Consider the following 8,685-nt stretch of genomic DNA (forward strand, 5'->3'; position numbering starts at 1 on the left):
TTGAAAGTTAAGTTTTTTAAAACCAATTTGAAATTTAAGTTTTTAAAATAATTTTGAAATTTAAGTTTTTAAAATAATTTTGAAATTTAAGTTTTAAAAATAATTTTGAAATTTAAGTTTTTAAAATAATTTTGAAATTTAAGTTTTAAAAATAATTTTGAATTTTAAGTTTTTAAAATAATTTTGAAATTTAAGTTTTTAAAAATAATTTTGGAAATTTAAGTTTAAAAATAATTTTGAAATTTAAGTTTTTAAAATAATTTTGAAATTTAAGTTTTTAAAATAATTTTGAAATTTAAGTTTTTTAAAATAATTTTTGAAATTTAAGTTTAAAATAATTTTGAAATTTAAGTTTTTAAAATAATTTTGAAATTTAAGTTTTTAAAATAATTTTGAAATTTAAGTTTTTAAAATAATTTTGAAATATAAGTTTTTAAAATAATTTTGAAATTTAAGTTTTTTAAAATAATTTTTGAAATTTAAGTTTAAAATAATTTTGAAATTTAAGTTTTTAAAATAATTTTGAAAGTTAAATTTAAAATGATTTTGAAATTTAAGTTTTTAAAATAATTTTGAAATTTATGTTTTTAAAATAATTTTTAAAATTTAAGTTTTTAAAATAATTTTGAAATTTAAGTTTTTAAAATAGTTTTTGAAATTTAAGTTTTTAAAATAATTTTGAAATTTAAGTTTTTAAAATAGTTTTTAAAATAATTTTTGAAATTTAAGTTTTTAAAATAATTTTTAAATTTAAGTTTTTAAAATAATTTTTGAAATTTAAGTTTTTAAAATAATTTTTGAAATTTAAGTTTTTTAAAATAATTTTGAAATTTAAGTTTTTAAAATAATTTTTGAAATTTAAGTTTTTAAAATAATTTTTGAAATTTAATTTTTTTTTTTAAATAAATGTTAATTAATTTAATTTTAATTTCTTAGTTATCTCACCCGATCTAGATTGTCAATCAGGGAATCCTATAATTGTTGTGAGATGAATTATTGTTGAATTTAAGGGTCTGGTTTAACTTTGTGTTAGATTCAGGTTTAGCTTTGGTTTCAACAAGTAAGCATTCTTTGGATAAACTTCTGGGCTATGGTGAGTCACACGGAGCTCATTAAAGTAACCATGCCTTCGAGGTTTTCCAAATAGTCCTACCCATTGAACTTAATACTAATCCTTGGTCTAACTAGTTAGGATCCATTTAAGGGTAGCTTCGGTCAGTTCCACTTGGCCAAATGCACCAGGTCGAAGCCATATCTTCCTAGACATGCGATGCCCAAGTTTCCCTAACGTACTATCATCCAAATATTTCACCGGTACTGTGGTTCAAGTTAAACTTAGCCCGTTTAAACTAGCCTTAATTACCCTATCGGGTAATCTACTCTTGTTTTACCCATTTCGGGTAAATTAGGTTCAGTTACCCTGTCGGATAGTTCAGTTGGAGGTGCTAGCTAGTTTGGATCCACCATCTATTTTTGAATTTTGAATTTATAATTTAATTTTTAGTTTGAATTTATAATTTATAATTTAATTTCAAATTTTTAATTTTGATTTTGAATTTATAATTTAATTTTGAATTTTGAATTTTGAATTTAGAATTTAATTTTGATTTTAGATTTATAATTGAATTTTGAATTTTGAATTTTGATTTTGAATTTATAATTTAATTTTGAATTTTTAATTTTGATTTTGAATTTATAATTTAATTTCAAATTTTTAATTTTGATTTTGAATTTATAATTTAATTTCAAATTTTTAATTTTGATTTTTAATTTATAACTTAATTTCGAATTTTTAATTTTGATTTTGAATTTATAATTTAATTTCAAATTTTTAATTTTGATTTTGAATTTATAATTTAATTTCAAATTTTTAATTTTGATTTTGAATTTATAATTTAATTTCGAATTTTTAATTTTGATTTTGAATTTATAATTTAATTTCGAATTTTTAATTTTGATTTTGAATTTATAATTAAATTTTTAATTTTTAATTTTGATTTTGAATTTATAATTTAATTTTAAATTTTTAAGATCGTCTTCCTTTTAGCTTTCCCTGGATCATAGCCTCGATCTGGTCTATCGAGGTAGTGTATTTGATCCTTCGGAATCCAGTATTGGCCAAGTCCAACTTGATTGATCAATTTAGACTTGGGGACCCATGCTTGGACTAATTTACTACTTTGTTTGTTTATTAAGGATAAATAAGATCTATATTTCTTTTTTACTTTTATATCCCAGCCCAGTTTTGTTGTAGACGGCTCTTTGTGTCCCAAGAATTAGGTCCAAATTCTTGGATCCCAGAGAAAACCGTTCTAAAGTATTTTTTAAATCTTTTACCTGATTTTTCAAACTAGAATTTTCTTCCTCAAGTTTTTGAACTTGAGTAGAATTTCCAGTTTGAACTTGATTAGGTAAAGAATTAGTGTTTGTCACTTTTTTAAGGACGACTACTTCCTTTAGAAGTGATTTAATCCTAAGGTTTGATTTAGCTAGTTTACGAAGTAGGTAATTAACTAAATTATTAAGCCTTGGAATACTTACAGTGGAGTCTGGCCCTTCTGAAACGGATGCGGATCCGTGGCTTTGCTCGGACTCGGCTTCTGACTCGCTCTCGATGATCTGGTCCCGGGCCATCAGTGCGAGTAGACTTGTTTGATCAAGTTCATCATCGTCATCCTCCGAAGAAGATTCGTCCCAGGTTGCTTTCAGGGCCTTCTTTCTTCTTTGCTTTTTTGGCCTCCTTTTGGTTGGGACAGTTAGCTTTGATATGCCCCTTCTGGTTGCACCCGTAACAAGTGACTTCGAACTTTACCTTTGAGTTCGATTGGGCCTCCCTAGATTGAACTGCCTTCTTCAAATCTTTCTTGTTGAAGCCCTTCTTCTTCTTGTAGAGCTTCTTCACAAGATTCACGAGTTCGCTGGTCAGTTCATCCTCTGAATCTTTTGAGTCAGATTCGTCTTCCGATTCCGATTCAATTTTTCACCGTACTCTTGGTTCCCGTGTTCGACTCATACTTGCAACTAAAGCAATACCCTTCTCGGATGGCTGTGCATTAGTTTGTTCATGAAGTTTAAATTCAGAAAATAACTCATCTAGCTTTAAAGAAGATAAGTCTTTGGAGACCTTGTAGGCATCTACCATTGATGCCCACAATGTACTCCTTGGAAACGAATTTAATGCGTACCTTATGACGTCCCGGTTTTCGACTCTCTGTCCAATTGCATGAAGAGAGTTGAGAATGTCCTAGATGTGCACGTGAAGCTGGCTTGCCGTCTCACCTTCCTGTATTTTTAAATTATACAATTTATTAAATAATAAATCTCTTTTACTTACTTTTGTGTCAGTGGTGCCCTCGTGGAGTTCGATTAGCTTTTCCCAGAGTTCCTTTGCGGTTGAAAAGGGATCGACTCTGTTGAGCTCCTCCTTGGTAAGACCACACTGGATGGTGTAGGTAGCTTTGGCGTCGGCTTCCACCTTTTTGATAAAGGCTGGCTCCCAGTTTTCACAGGATGTAGGCTTACCGTCTGTATCAGTTGGAAGTTGAAGTCCTGTCTTGACTATCATCCAGGTGTCGAACTGGATCTTCAGATATATCTCCATTCACCCCTTCCAATATCCGAAGTCTTCTCTGAAAAATAGTGGGGGACGAACAGTGCTATATCCTTCTTGTTGAGTCATTTTTGACCTAAACAAACAAAAACAAAAAGATCTATTCCAAGACTGAGTCTTGGATTAGTGGTGCGGGATGAAGAAGAAAAATAACGAGCTTAAGTGGTATTGACCAACTTTGAGCAACACTGATTAGAAAAGAATTTAGAACTTTAGCTAATTAGCTAATTTCTAATTGACTCTGCAACAAAATACCTCGAAATTTTTTTTCATTGAATGGTGGTTGCACCAGTTCAAAACAACCCCGCTCTGATACCAATTGTTGGATCGAGACCGCGCTAGAGGGGGGGGGGGGTGAATAGCGCTCGTGGCTATTTTGTTCGTATTGGAATCGTAAAAACTATCGGATAAGAGTTAATGCAGCGGAATAAAAATCAACACACAAAGACGCAAGAGATTTTTACTTCGTTCGGAGCCTAAGGCGACTCCTACTCGAAGGCCCGCGATCCTTGATCGTTTCCGGTGGGCAACAACTATAAGCTCAATTATTACAAACTAAGTATTACAAGAAATGCGATAAAAGAAACCTATACCGACGACGAAAAGAGAAATCTTGGAGCTATGGGTTGTCGGAGACTTGTAGCAGCACTTCCGGGAGTCTTTCGGAGCAGCACGTTGAAGAGAGAAGACTTGGAAATCGTTGGTTTGAGCTGCTGGTCGAACCCCCTTTATAAACAATGTCCAAGGCGCCTTAAACAAGCTCCAAGGCGCCTTAAACGAGAGTTTTATCCCGATCTGTTCGCTGTGATAACCCTTTGACTGCCGCGACCTGAAGGCGCCTTCAAGCCCTTCAAGGCGCCTCCAAGCTGTCTAAGGCACCTTAAACCCATCCAAGGCACCTTAAGCCTGCTCCTCACGCCAGCTCAAGATTTTGAACCCGAGGCGCCTCCAAGCCTCATGGAGACGCCTCGGACACTGTTCATCCGAAGCAAATCTTCGTTATTTTGTACCTGCAAGACATGTTAGTCCCAAACAACATCCTGCAACACAAGGTTAGCACAAAATAACAGTATGGATCATAAAGAATGTTTAAGACAGTCTCCGGACTGTCGGGATCTGACTTTGGATTTCCGACCGAAAATCCTAGGTCGACCCGACGCCTACTGTTCCCTCTACGGGGAACACGTCCTCACCTACTCCACTCAGGAGATTTACCTGGTGCCAGTGCAATCCTCCAGATCGACTAGACTTTTGCTCAGCACTCGATACTTCCGGACTTTCTGCTGGACATTCGCTCCCGGCTAGTCCAGTCTTTCACCTGGTTCGCAACACCAGGACTTTCCACCTAGGGTTACCACCCCCTAGGACTTTTTGCCTGAAGTCATCGACCTGCCAAGACTTTCCACATAGGGTTACGACCTCCTATGACCTAGGGTTACCACCCCCTAGGGTTTATCCCTTTGCCTAACCGCAGCTAGGACTTTCTTGAGATCCTCAAGTAGACTTGTTAGAATACAAAACTTCTTAACTTTGAATTCTTTTCCATTATCAAAACACGAGTTCGATCGTCGGATGCTTCCCTCACCAACAGCAAAAACTAAGTATTTTCATGTTCTGGCTGTGTGGAAACTATACGGTTGTGTGGAAGCCATGTGGGAGTTGTGTGGAGGCTGTGTAGAATCCACACGGTCGTGTGAAGGCCGTGTGGAATTTTCAGCACTGCAGATGGAAACTAAAACAGTCATAACTTTGTGTTCAGTTGGAGTTATGGGTTGTTCTTTATATCTAAATATAGATAACTTCAAGATCTACAACTTTGATGAAAACTTCAACTAGAGAAAACCCTATATTGATGGCATAAAAGATGTTGCAATAAGACATATCCATGCAGAGCCATGACAAGGGCTATGCAAGGGGTGTGTGAGATCCACACGGCCGTGCAACACTTCCAGATAGTAAGTAGTGGTTGGCTGTGTGAGCCAGACGGCCATGTAGCCCATCCAGAACTAAAGCAGAACATGGTCGTGTGAGACACATGGCCGTGTCACCCTGACCGAGAGCAAGAAGAAGGAGGTCATGTGGAGGCCACATGACCGTGTGGTGCCCGTGCCCTACTCTATAAAAGGGGTTTTCTCCCCTTTTCACTCATCTTTTGCTTTGAGTTCTTCCCCATTGCTTGGGGAAGGGTTCTCCCCTTTGGGGAGGTCCTAGATCTTCCATCTTCACTGATCTGTCCTCCTCCGGAGCAAGGTAGCACCTCTGAGGATGCCACACATCAAGGATAAGCTTTCTCTTCTCTATATCTTCATGTATTGAGTTGTAGTTTGGTTTACTTATCGTCTTTGGTTGTAAACTCCCTTGTAAGGGAGTAGATCTCTAGATCTAGGATGTAGGAAGCAGTTGTGATGTGATGTGATGTATGAACTATGTATTTGGATGTTTCCTTATGCTATGAAATTTTTATATCATATTCTATTGTGTATTGTACCTTGTATGTGTTTGCCGAAATATGTGTGAGGAAAATTCATGTAGATATAAGGGATTTGTCTTTATGTTAAGGTTGCTACTAAAAAATGTGGAACCGCCACATCAGCGGCCCCCCTAAAGCCGGTCCCACGGATATGGAGGGAGGTAAATACAGGTACACAGCTGAAAGCGCAAAGCTGGGACGCTAACCTCAGGCAATGACACATCGAGGATCAAACCCTGGACCTTTCAGCCATGAAACCATGCGCTCCCAGCTGTGCTACGCCCTGGGGACATGTTAAAGTTGCTACTAGATTGGATAACCGGGGGATCCTTGTGACAGAAGGATACCCATTCAACTGGACATATTATGCCCTTTGTGACAGAGGATATCGATACTTATCCAATTTCTAAAATCAAAAGATCTTAATATAGGGACTAATCCTTGTTAAAAAGATTAGTTAGAGTTTAGAGAGTTTTCCCAAATTAATGTTAGGAAGTGACTTGTGTAACCTAGGAATGTAGACCGAGGGCCCTGGTGACAGAAGGATAGCCCTATTATTAGACTTTCTAAATTACCTCTTCTACTTAATTGCATTAATCTACCATTAGGAAGTGACTTGTGTAATCTAGGAATGTGGACTGAGGGCCATGGTGACAGAAGGATAGCCCTATAATCGGACTTCCTAAATTACCTCTTCTACTTAATGGCGTTAGAACTTGGGTAAACTCTTCGGTGTGATCTTTGCGGGATTGTATCAGACTTTAGTTAGAACTCCTACACGAGTGTAAGCATGGAGTTAGGTAAATGAATAATGCATAGGGACATTAACTAGCATCGCAACGAAACTCAAATTCTAGTATCTATCATCCTTCATTCACTTACGCTCTTTACTCTCTCTCTCTCTCATTTCTCTTTTCTTTCTCTCTAGCAAAGTTAACTAGTGTTTAATCAACAGCCCCTGTGGGATCGAAAATCTTTTGTATTATTGATGACATAATTGTGCACTTGCGGTGATGTAACAAGTTTTTGGTGCCGTTGCTGGGGACTGTTTTTGATTAACATTAGTTTATTAGCATATGAGTTACTCTAGACATTTTTTTTTTCCTTTTGCCTTTTCTTTCTTGTTTCCATTATGCACTTTCTTTTTTGAAATTTAAATTCTGCATTTTATTTCTTGTTTTTCTTATAGCATTTTACTTCTTGTCTTTGATTCTTCATTTTTGTTTTTTTTTCTCATATTTTTTTTAAGATATCATGAGCACTAACATGTCAAGCAGGCCTTTGAGAGAATTTTTGCACCTATTTATGTAAGATTTTTATCTCAGATTGTGCAACCTCATATCGAAGCAGAGAGTTTCCAGCTAGACCTAGAGTTAATTACCATGATACAAGGTCACAAATTTGGAGGAGAAATATCAGAAAACCTATATTTTCATCTTCAAGAATTCCTGAGGCTTTGTGATATAGTAAACTATGAGGGTGTCTCAGTGGATGCAATTCGACTGATTGCATTTCCTTTCAGTATTAAAGATCAGGCAAAGACTTGGTTTAATTTTCTCCATCCTCAAAGCATCACAAGTTGGAAACAATTGGAGTAGCAATTTCTGAATCATTTTTCCCTCTAAGCAGAACAATGTATATAAGGAATTACATCACAAATTTTACTCAAGCAGATGGAGAATTACTATTTGAAGCATGGGATAGATTCAAAAGTCTACAAAGACAGTGCCCTCATCATGGTTTGGAAAAATGGTTGACCTTGCACATATTCTATAAGGGAATTTCTTTCTCAGATAAGTGTTCGTTAGATTCATCAGCTGGTGGTTCTTTCATGAACTCATATTGAACCTCCATGAATGGTTGAACAAAAGTTGGATGGAATCTCCCTAAAAAATTTAAGAAGTGCAAGCTATAAATGCAAGAGTGCCTGTTAAACAAATTGCAATTCAACCATTCAAGAGTTTTGAAATTTACAAGTCACAGAATGAGGGGTCCAAATAGTTGGAGGCAAAGATTGATAGCATAGTTTCAAAATGGTTCAAACATGATCCCCCTCCTACACAGACAAGATCTAGTGAAAATGGTAATGATATTAAGTTGAGAAGTGGCAAGAATCGTGAAGAACTTCTAAAAAAGGACTTGTATAGAATTGAGGAGAAGAACAATAGAAGACCTCAAGAACTCAATTCCACTTCTCCAAGAAGTTCCCAAAGGTCACAAGTACCTTTCCCTTAACGATTGATCACACCAACACTAGATAAGAAAATTGGACCTCCTTTGTAAGCTCAAAGGGAATATGGGAAAAAGGAAGTTCAATCTTTCCCAAGATCTTCACTAAGGGTTCCTTTTCCACAAAGGCTAGTAAAGGTCAATGAAAAGAAAGATTTTAAAAAATTTTGTGATTCTAATATGGTTGAGTGCAGATTTCTGGATATATGTAAAGATGAAGACTTTTCAGATGAGGATTGTGATAATAATGCAGTGGATAACAAGTTTTCATATCTACCTCCAAGTTTTATAGAATATTATGATAAAATTGAATTTACAGATGATGAATGTAATGAGGTAGATCAACTTAAGAATGCAAATGAAGTCAGTGATCCTC

General features: G+C 35.4%; 1 non-coding gene across 1 annotated transcript; it reads right to left on the bottom strand.

The window, feature by feature from the left end:
- Positions 1–7,717: 7,717 nt before the first annotated feature.
- Positions 7,718–7,823, bottom strand: LOC122025865. The gene has a single exon (XR_006123889.1). It is a non-coding gene; the product is annotated as a small nucleolar RNA R71 (small nucleolar RNA).
- Between the last annotated feature and the right edge of the window lie 862 nt (positions 7,824–8,685).

The sequence above is a fragment of the Zingiber officinale genome, chromosome 9B (assembly GCF_018446385.1).
Source record: "Zingiber officinale cultivar Zhangliang chromosome 9B, Zo_v1.1, whole genome shotgun sequence".
Classification (NCBI taxonomy): domain Eukaryota; kingdom Viridiplantae; phylum Streptophyta; class Magnoliopsida; order Zingiberales; family Zingiberaceae; genus Zingiber; species Zingiber officinale.